Raw genomic sequence first — 8011 nt, 5'->3', positions numbered from 1 at the left:
TGTGGCCAATTCTCGGACGTCTCCGACGGGAGGTGATCAGTTTTTTGTCCGAGGAAGTCTTTTTCTTGGGTGAGGAAGAGCTTCTCCGACAATGGTCATGCCCATTTATTTCTGTAAATAACGGTCGTCTTGTATTGGTTTTCAGGCCAAACTGGCGCTAAGGTCTCCTTTTCAATGTTTCAGTGTCTAATTATCGACTTTTCGCTCTTCTCTCAATCGGTATATATGCATTCCTATTTTACATTGCCCATTCCTGTTAGTTACTTAGAAATGTTTATGGTACCTCTTTAATTGGCTCGCCTTACATGCTTAACGTCATGTGTTTTTGTAAATATGAATGTATCTTGTAACCTTGGCACGTGTACATTAGTAAATAAATTTTTTCTAAACACGCTTGCAAGACTAAAAATATTGACGAACCTTTAATTTCCTCATAACGGAAGGCACATGACTGGCCGGCCGGTGGCTGCGTGATTGCAGCGTGAATAAATGCATTGCAGCTGCTATAATATTCAACATTTCTTTAAGATGTGCCCGCTTGTAATGCTTCGTCCTTTTTTCCTCTTCGTCGATCTAGTAACGTTGGTCGATGCTACGTCAACCAACGAGCGTGAACAGCGTCGTCTGCTAGTGCTAGCGCGCGCTGCACGACGGGATGGCACCGCGCTCCACCGTCAGTCTCCACGGTGGCGCGGTGGCGCGCACGCGTGTCGTGCTCGTCCCACCCGAATGTACGACACTGCACGAGTGGCATCCAGCCGAACGTGGGGCACCGCACGAGTGCGTAGAAAACTCCACGAGTGCCGTCAGCCGAAGACACCAACAGTGTTCAAACTAACAACGAAGCTTTCCTCGACTTATGTAATTTACATCGACCTTTAGAAGTGCCCTACATATTCGGAAACAGAGAATACTGGTGTATACCCTCTTCCCGCACTAATGAGGGTCGACACATGCTGCAATACCACATGCTTACACATTTGAATTTCCTACAAAATAAAAATATAGATATAAATAACCTTAGCAAATACAGGTGGTAGAAATAACTTATTCTTGAAGACATATGGGTTTAATTATGTTTCATTTCTCCGACACAAACTGATTTTGTACTGCGGATGTATTGTATCTTTTTGTCATCGTCCATTTTCCTGCCCCAATTACATAAACTTGTGTACACCCTATTGTATCTGGCCCTTTGGAGCTGCTGACGCGATTTTTTAAGGCGAAAGCCGTTAATGTCTCACCGTTGTAAGCCGCAGTTGTCGACAGAAATGTCACGCTTTTCAGTTGGTCGAAACGGTCGTGACGTCAAAGTGCGCCAATTTCAAACGGGGCCAATTGTACTTTGGCTAGTGACCATGCGTGACCAAGCGACGGTGCGATTAATCCGCCGCATAGCTAACCGCAGACAAGGGGTGAGGGAAAGAGATTTATGCCGACTAGTGCAGGCCTTTGCGCTAAGTAGGATACTCTATGCCACCCCTTATCTCAAATTTTCGAAAGCAGAAAAGGACAAATTGGATAGTATGATACGGCAGGCCTATAAGGCTGCGTTAGGACTCCCACTAAATGCCTCAACTGAAAGGCTTATGAGGTTAGGAATACATAACACCTACAATGAACTGAAAGAAGCCCATTTAATGGCTCAAACAGCGCGATTAGCCAATTCCAGAACTGGCAGGAGTATTCTTACCAGGCTCGGAATTAACTTTCAACCTACGAATAACGATGCTAAAGTAGACTTACCCCGCGACTATAGGACGGCCCTACTAATCAAACCACTCCCCAAAAACATGCACCCCTTACACCATGAGGGTAGAAGACAAGCAAGAGCCAAAGCCTTACATAACAAATACAAACAGTGCGCTGGAACACTTTATGTAGATGCAGCAGAATACAAAAATACCAATGCCTTTGCAATTGTGGTTGTGAACGAGAATGGTGACCACATCGTCTCGGCGACAATCAAAACGAAATCCTCTGAAACGGCAGAAGAGGCGGCTATAGCCCTCGCCCTAGCGCATACCCAAGGAAGCATCATCTTCAGCGATTCCAAAATGGGTATCAATAATTTCGCTAAAGGGCGAATTACAAACACCTCCCTTAGAATCCTTAACGCAACCAAATTCTCACAAAATTATTCCGAATTGATATGGGTCCCAGCCCATTCGGGGAATCCGGGGAACGAGGCAGCCCACAATAAAGCCCGAGGTTTCGTCGACCGGGCAGTGGATGAGTCTGGCTCCCTGAATTTCACGAAGGACTCCATGATCACATATCATGATCTCACCAATCATTTTAAACTAGAGAGGAGAATTTTCCCCCCTCCAGACAAAAGACTTAGTAAAGAACAAGAGGTTACGTGGCGTCGTCTACAGACGAGATCGATACGCACCCCATCACTCCTCGCGCGCATTTATCCAGATCTTTACAACCCAAACTGCAAACACTGTGGCCAACGTGCTACCTACGATCACATCCTGTGGGACTGCAAAATAGAGCCACCTCCGGGTGATCTAGTTACAGCTCCTTCTCTCGAGCGGTGGGAGACCGTGCTGGCTAGCTCTGACCCCAGAACGCAAGTTTTGGCGGTGGAGTGGGCTGACAAAGTCGTCGAGGGCTATGTACTCTCGACCACTTAACGCGACCTCTTGCCAAGCTCTTCCCGGCGAATAAAATGTTTTACAATCAATAGTGACCATGCAACCAATAGAAGGGATCATATAGTGATGCTCCAAGTAAGTGGGACTAAGCTTAGTTAATTGCTTAATTACCCAAGTAGCCTAAATAACTTTTCTAGTAAGGCCATATAAATAAATAAAACCGAGTAGGAAATTGGTCGAGCTAGGGAACCGAACCCCGGTCTTCGGAGTGCGAGACGAGCATGCTATCCACGCCGCCATGCCAGCTCGATGGTTTGGAATGAACAAAGGCGCGTCTAGTGAATGCGGTGTCTTCGCTCACTCCCATCCTCCTCCCTTCTCTTCCGGCGAGGTTTAGGTGTCCACCGAGATATGAGAGACACATACATTTCCTTTCTTCAAAAACCAATTTACCGATGAGCGAGGCGTAGAGCCGAATGGGCGATGGCGTTCTATGGACTCCCTGGCAGCGTTGCAAGGCGCTGTCGCATTCCACTCTTACAGGCGAAGCTTAACATCTTAAGCACACATCAGTGACCACACTTCAGGTCAAAAAAGTGCCCCCCTGAATTTTGACGGCTGTCCATCGAGATATGCGAGACGGTTACTTCGTAACTTCCTTTCCTCAAATACAATTTTCATTTTCTTCATTACGGGCCCTCTTTGTCTTCTTTCACTCCCACTTCCTCCCTTCCTCTACGGTGCGGTTCAGGTGTCCACCGAGATGAGATGACAGAGAATTACTGCGCGATTTCCTTCCCTCAAAAAGCGTTGCGTTCAAACGGCACGGCAACGCGCCGGACGTGTGGTGGCGTTCCGTGGACTCCCTGCCAGCGCTACAACACGCTGTCGCGTTCCACTCCTAAAGGCGAAGCTTAAGCGTAATTAATTAGCAGCTAATTAGTATTCATGCATTAATCAGTAATTAACCATTAATTAGTGATTTGTCATCACTTGGTAATTAGTACTCAATTACATGTGACGCCACCAGTGCCACAGAAGCAGTCAAAGTGGTGCGGAAAACGCTTTCGCCTCTACGCACTTTAGACAGTCAAAGTGCCCCCTGACTTTTTCTTTCGTTTTCTGAGCGTTGAATTGTAATCCTAATATCTATAAATAGTCAGCGACGGGTTAACACAGACACATGTTCCTTTTCTCACATCAAAACTATTTCAGATATAGCACCTGTCTTATTGTACATTCCTTTGCATACTTTTTTTTCGCTGGTTCTAAGTTCTGCATGTATATATATATATATATATATATATATATATATATGTAATAACGTGACAGTCTGTTGGTGTCAAGATACTGCATTTGTAGCTTTTTGCTACTACCCTAGCATTTGTTTTCTGTTCTTCAGGACAAAAAATGCTGAATAAAGTTGATTTGAAAGCTGATTTGATAAATGATTAAACTTACGAGTCGACAGCGAATGTATTACAAACATGTTGTACTGAAATGCTGCATAATAACCTTTAGCACAGCCTGCATTCTATACGTGGGGAAAAATTTCATTGAACGTTTTTCGTTTAATGCGAAAGCTTTACTAGTCCCATTACGAGAAGCCCGGCGGCGTGTGTACTCGCAGATTGTGGAGCAAATTCGGGCGATAGCTTGAATAAAGTCCGAGGAAACTTCGGCAACTAAAGTGTTGAGAGGCGAAAGCCGAGGTCACATATGTTCTGACGACTTCCGGTGGATGTGACGTCACACCGTTCCCGTGGCTATATCGATACCGAAATTATACATATTTCGGGGATCATAAGTGTTAATTACGTTTAATTACACTTTTTTCCATCTAATTTGACTCAAATCCAACGTTATTCCAACCATTCTGTGAAAACATTTACTCTGCCGTGACGACTTCCAGTGCATGTGACGTCCCACCATTCCCGTAGCTATATCGACGTCCGCGCTATTTAGACGCAATTTCGACATTTTTGCCTATAATTAATGTACGAACTAATCTAGAGTCATCATACTTGGCTTCTGCGTTCACATTTTCATCCTCTTTCTGAAGCAAGAATTGGCTTTCTTCTATCTTTTATAGTTCCCGAGTTAAACGCGTGTGACAAGCTTTGTTAGTGGACGGACGACAATATGAGCCATTATAGGCTTTCGCCTTAAAAATAAGGTGGCGTTATACAGCTGCCGTGTGGCCCACAGAGCAAGATGCACACCCCGACTTCAAACGATGCTATGCACGTTGTTCGTCTATATATATACCGGGTGTCCCACCTAAATGTAACCAAACTTTAAAAAAAATGCGTAGTGTCCTAGTCCAGTCAAACCAACCATAGCCTCCTTTATACTATAAAGGAGGCTATGAACCAACTCAGGGTTATTTATATGCGCGTGGCCTTGTCCTGAGTATTTTTTCGCTCTTCAAAGTTAATTAATTAGTTAAATTTAATTAGCTAACTTTTTAATTATTAACTCCAGGAAGAAAGTGTCAATGCAAGAGTTTTAGATGACCTCGAAAAACCGCTAGTAGTGCTGCTTCCGTCAAGTTACGATTTACGTAGCTTCATTTATCGGCCTTAAAAGAAAGTTGTCACGTGACTTGCTGCTCGCTCACTTCTCTGCCCCAATGTGCACCCAAAGTCTCATCGAGGAGAAAACTACAGAAAAACTAAATTTTATTCTTTAAGGCGCGTCTTGGGACGTTGAAGTGGCACAGTTGTCATCTGGAAGCTTTTTCTTATTGCGCGAGTTATAGTTAAAGGCGGGTAAAAAAAACTTCGTTACGTAAACATTACTTTGCTGCAAATGCCTCAGTAAGCTGTTTCTCAAAGCGATCTACAACTTTTCCATTGACACTTTGTTCATCAAGTCAGTAATTAAAAAGTTAGTTGAATAAGCTTAACTAATTAGTCAACCTTGAAGAGCGAAAAAAATACTGCAGAGTCGGTCACGCGACTCGAAACAACCTTCACTTGGTTTCAGACGGCCAGGACACCCCGTGTTTTTAAAAGCTTGGTTACATTTAGCTGGGAGACCTGGTATACTCGCCACTAGTTTTCGCGAAATTCGTTCTAAAATTGTGGCGCAACATTTTGTCGTAAAACATTTCAGGTAGTGTCGTACAATTTCTCGCTTCGTATATCTTAGATGTGCCTGTCAAGCTAGAGGCCAGCTTGAGGCAGGGCTACGAACTATGACATGTGCACGTTCGTATAAAGATTGTGATGCAACCGTTCGTCTTTTTTATTTATTATTTATTCGTGGACTACTGGAGCGCCCGAAGGCATGGTTGCAGGCGTGATGTACAAGGAAATGAAGCATTGCAAGTGCCTTAGTCAGATGATGGTACTATTCGAAGGACACATGGAACAGCCATAAAAACATCAAAAACACGCAAACACACACGTACATTTAATTGTGGAATCTTAGCATAAAATCAGTTTATGAAATGAAACACTTCAACATTTGTGAGGTCAACAAAGTTTTTAGGCAGTTTGTTCCACAAAGATATGTAATGTGGAAAGCAAAAATTCTGAATTCTGATAAGCGTTATTTAGACAACTGCATTCTTGTATCTTAAAAGCGTGGCCACAACGTGCAGATTCAAAATGAGGCAGGAGAACACAGAGCTTTATCAATCCGAGTTTTATCGCACTAGATGGGTAGAACATTTCTAATTCACTGCACAGGAGCCTAGTACTAAGAAGTACCCAACCAAAAGATGCTTTCATGGCTCAAACGCTGTTTTGAAAATTGTCGTCACTGGCGACAGAACGAGCTGCACGGCACTGTACGCCACCTAAAAGACCTAATAATGCAACCATACACGTATCCCACTCATCACTGGCATATTCAAGAACGGGTCTAATGTGTTTCAGGTGCAGCAGTTATTCTACACTTGCTGGGGCCTCCGGATAGTGACCATCCCATTCCCCTATATCCTTTCCTGGATCCCCCCAAAAGCCTATACCCCCCCCCCCCTGCTCTCTCGACATCCACCTACAGGACCCCCTCGCTCATATCCGTCTCCAATGCCCGGAGGATCCTGCACCGCGGAGCCTGGAGTACCTGACCGGCTGGGCGGAATGGGAGACCTTATTGCGCTCTGCGGACACGAACACGAAGAAGGTTGCGACGGACCGGGCCGCTGACGTCACGGACCATCACGGACGTCTCTGTACAGTGCGGCAGTGCGGAGCCCTGGTGGGGATTACGTGTACTAACACCCCGTTCCTCTTTCCGGGTGGTGTCACACGAGTGTGTGTGTGTGTGTGGGGGGGGTCTTACATCGGCCAACGGAAACGCCGCACAGCCTCATGCTTCCACTCTCCCGCATGTAAGCAATCATAAGTGCATGACCGATTTTTTTTTTCAATTTCCATTCCAGTGGGCCTGCCGGAGTTTGGATTCAAACACTGCGCCTCTCAAAACACAGCAGGATGCCAAAGATACTGTAGCAATGAGGCAAGTCATTCAAGATCCAGTCAAAATCGCAGCGAAGCACAGAAAAGAAGTGGACAATGATTTCAAATTCGGTGACAAAACGAGAATGGTAAGGACAGACAAGTTAAGTCACAGCCAAGAAGCCTGTGCAATACGTCCAGCATCAAGCGGAAGATTCACCAAATATTTCTCCGAGCAGTGCCACTCTTTGAGGAAGCCTTCTTTCGCCCTCCTCTCACTGCATCTGGCGGCAGCAGCTCCCACTTGACGTGGAGGTTGTCGTTAGCGACGTAGCCCCGAGTGATGAGGTTGTCCAGGTTAAGCCATTCGCCATCTATGTAAGCACTTGCGTTTTGCGATTCTTGGGGCCTTTCAAACCACTTGCCGTAACTCCCCATAACTTGGAAGCCCGCTCTTGAGCAGTCCTTGGGATGCACAACGCTTAGGCTCATTTTATGCCGGAACGGCCATGGAACAAGGTCGTCCATATCCCCCTTGTATAGAGCCAAGACCACATAAAGATTCTCAGATCCGCCAACTTTTCTGAGGCAGATTCCGGGGCACAGGCAATATCCACGCAGATACACCAGATTGTGGTCATACTTTTCAACGCCTTCGTGAAGCGCCTCTTCTCTAAGTGCATTCATGCCTGGTACAATAAAGTTGCCGACCGTTACTTGGAGGTGCGTATATCTCAATCCTTCTGTGATTCTCTCGAGTGTCGTCTCGCTATATTCTTTCAGTTCGGCGTTAAACGAAGCAGCGATGCTTTTCATATGTTCTCGAGTAGAGTTTGTCACATAAACCAGTGCGTCTGTCAGCGTTACACTCCCAGGAAGATTATTTACTGTATCAAGCTCAGCTGTCAAACCATTCTGTTCGTCTTCATTACGGACGTTCAGCTCACGAAGAAATTTACTTGAAACCTCTCCATTTGGCTCGGTTTTAGGGGTAAGTTA

The sequence above is a fragment of the Amblyomma mixtum genome, chromosome 9 (genome assembly GCF_055824585.1).
Source record: "Amblyomma mixtum isolate Tamu chromosome 9, ASM5582458v1, whole genome shotgun sequence".
Taxonomy (NCBI): domain Eukaryota; kingdom Metazoa; phylum Arthropoda; class Arachnida; order Ixodida; family Ixodidae; genus Amblyomma; species Amblyomma mixtum.
The sequence above is the reverse complement of the archived record's forward strand: the minus strand, read 5'-3'. Positions refer to the sequence as shown.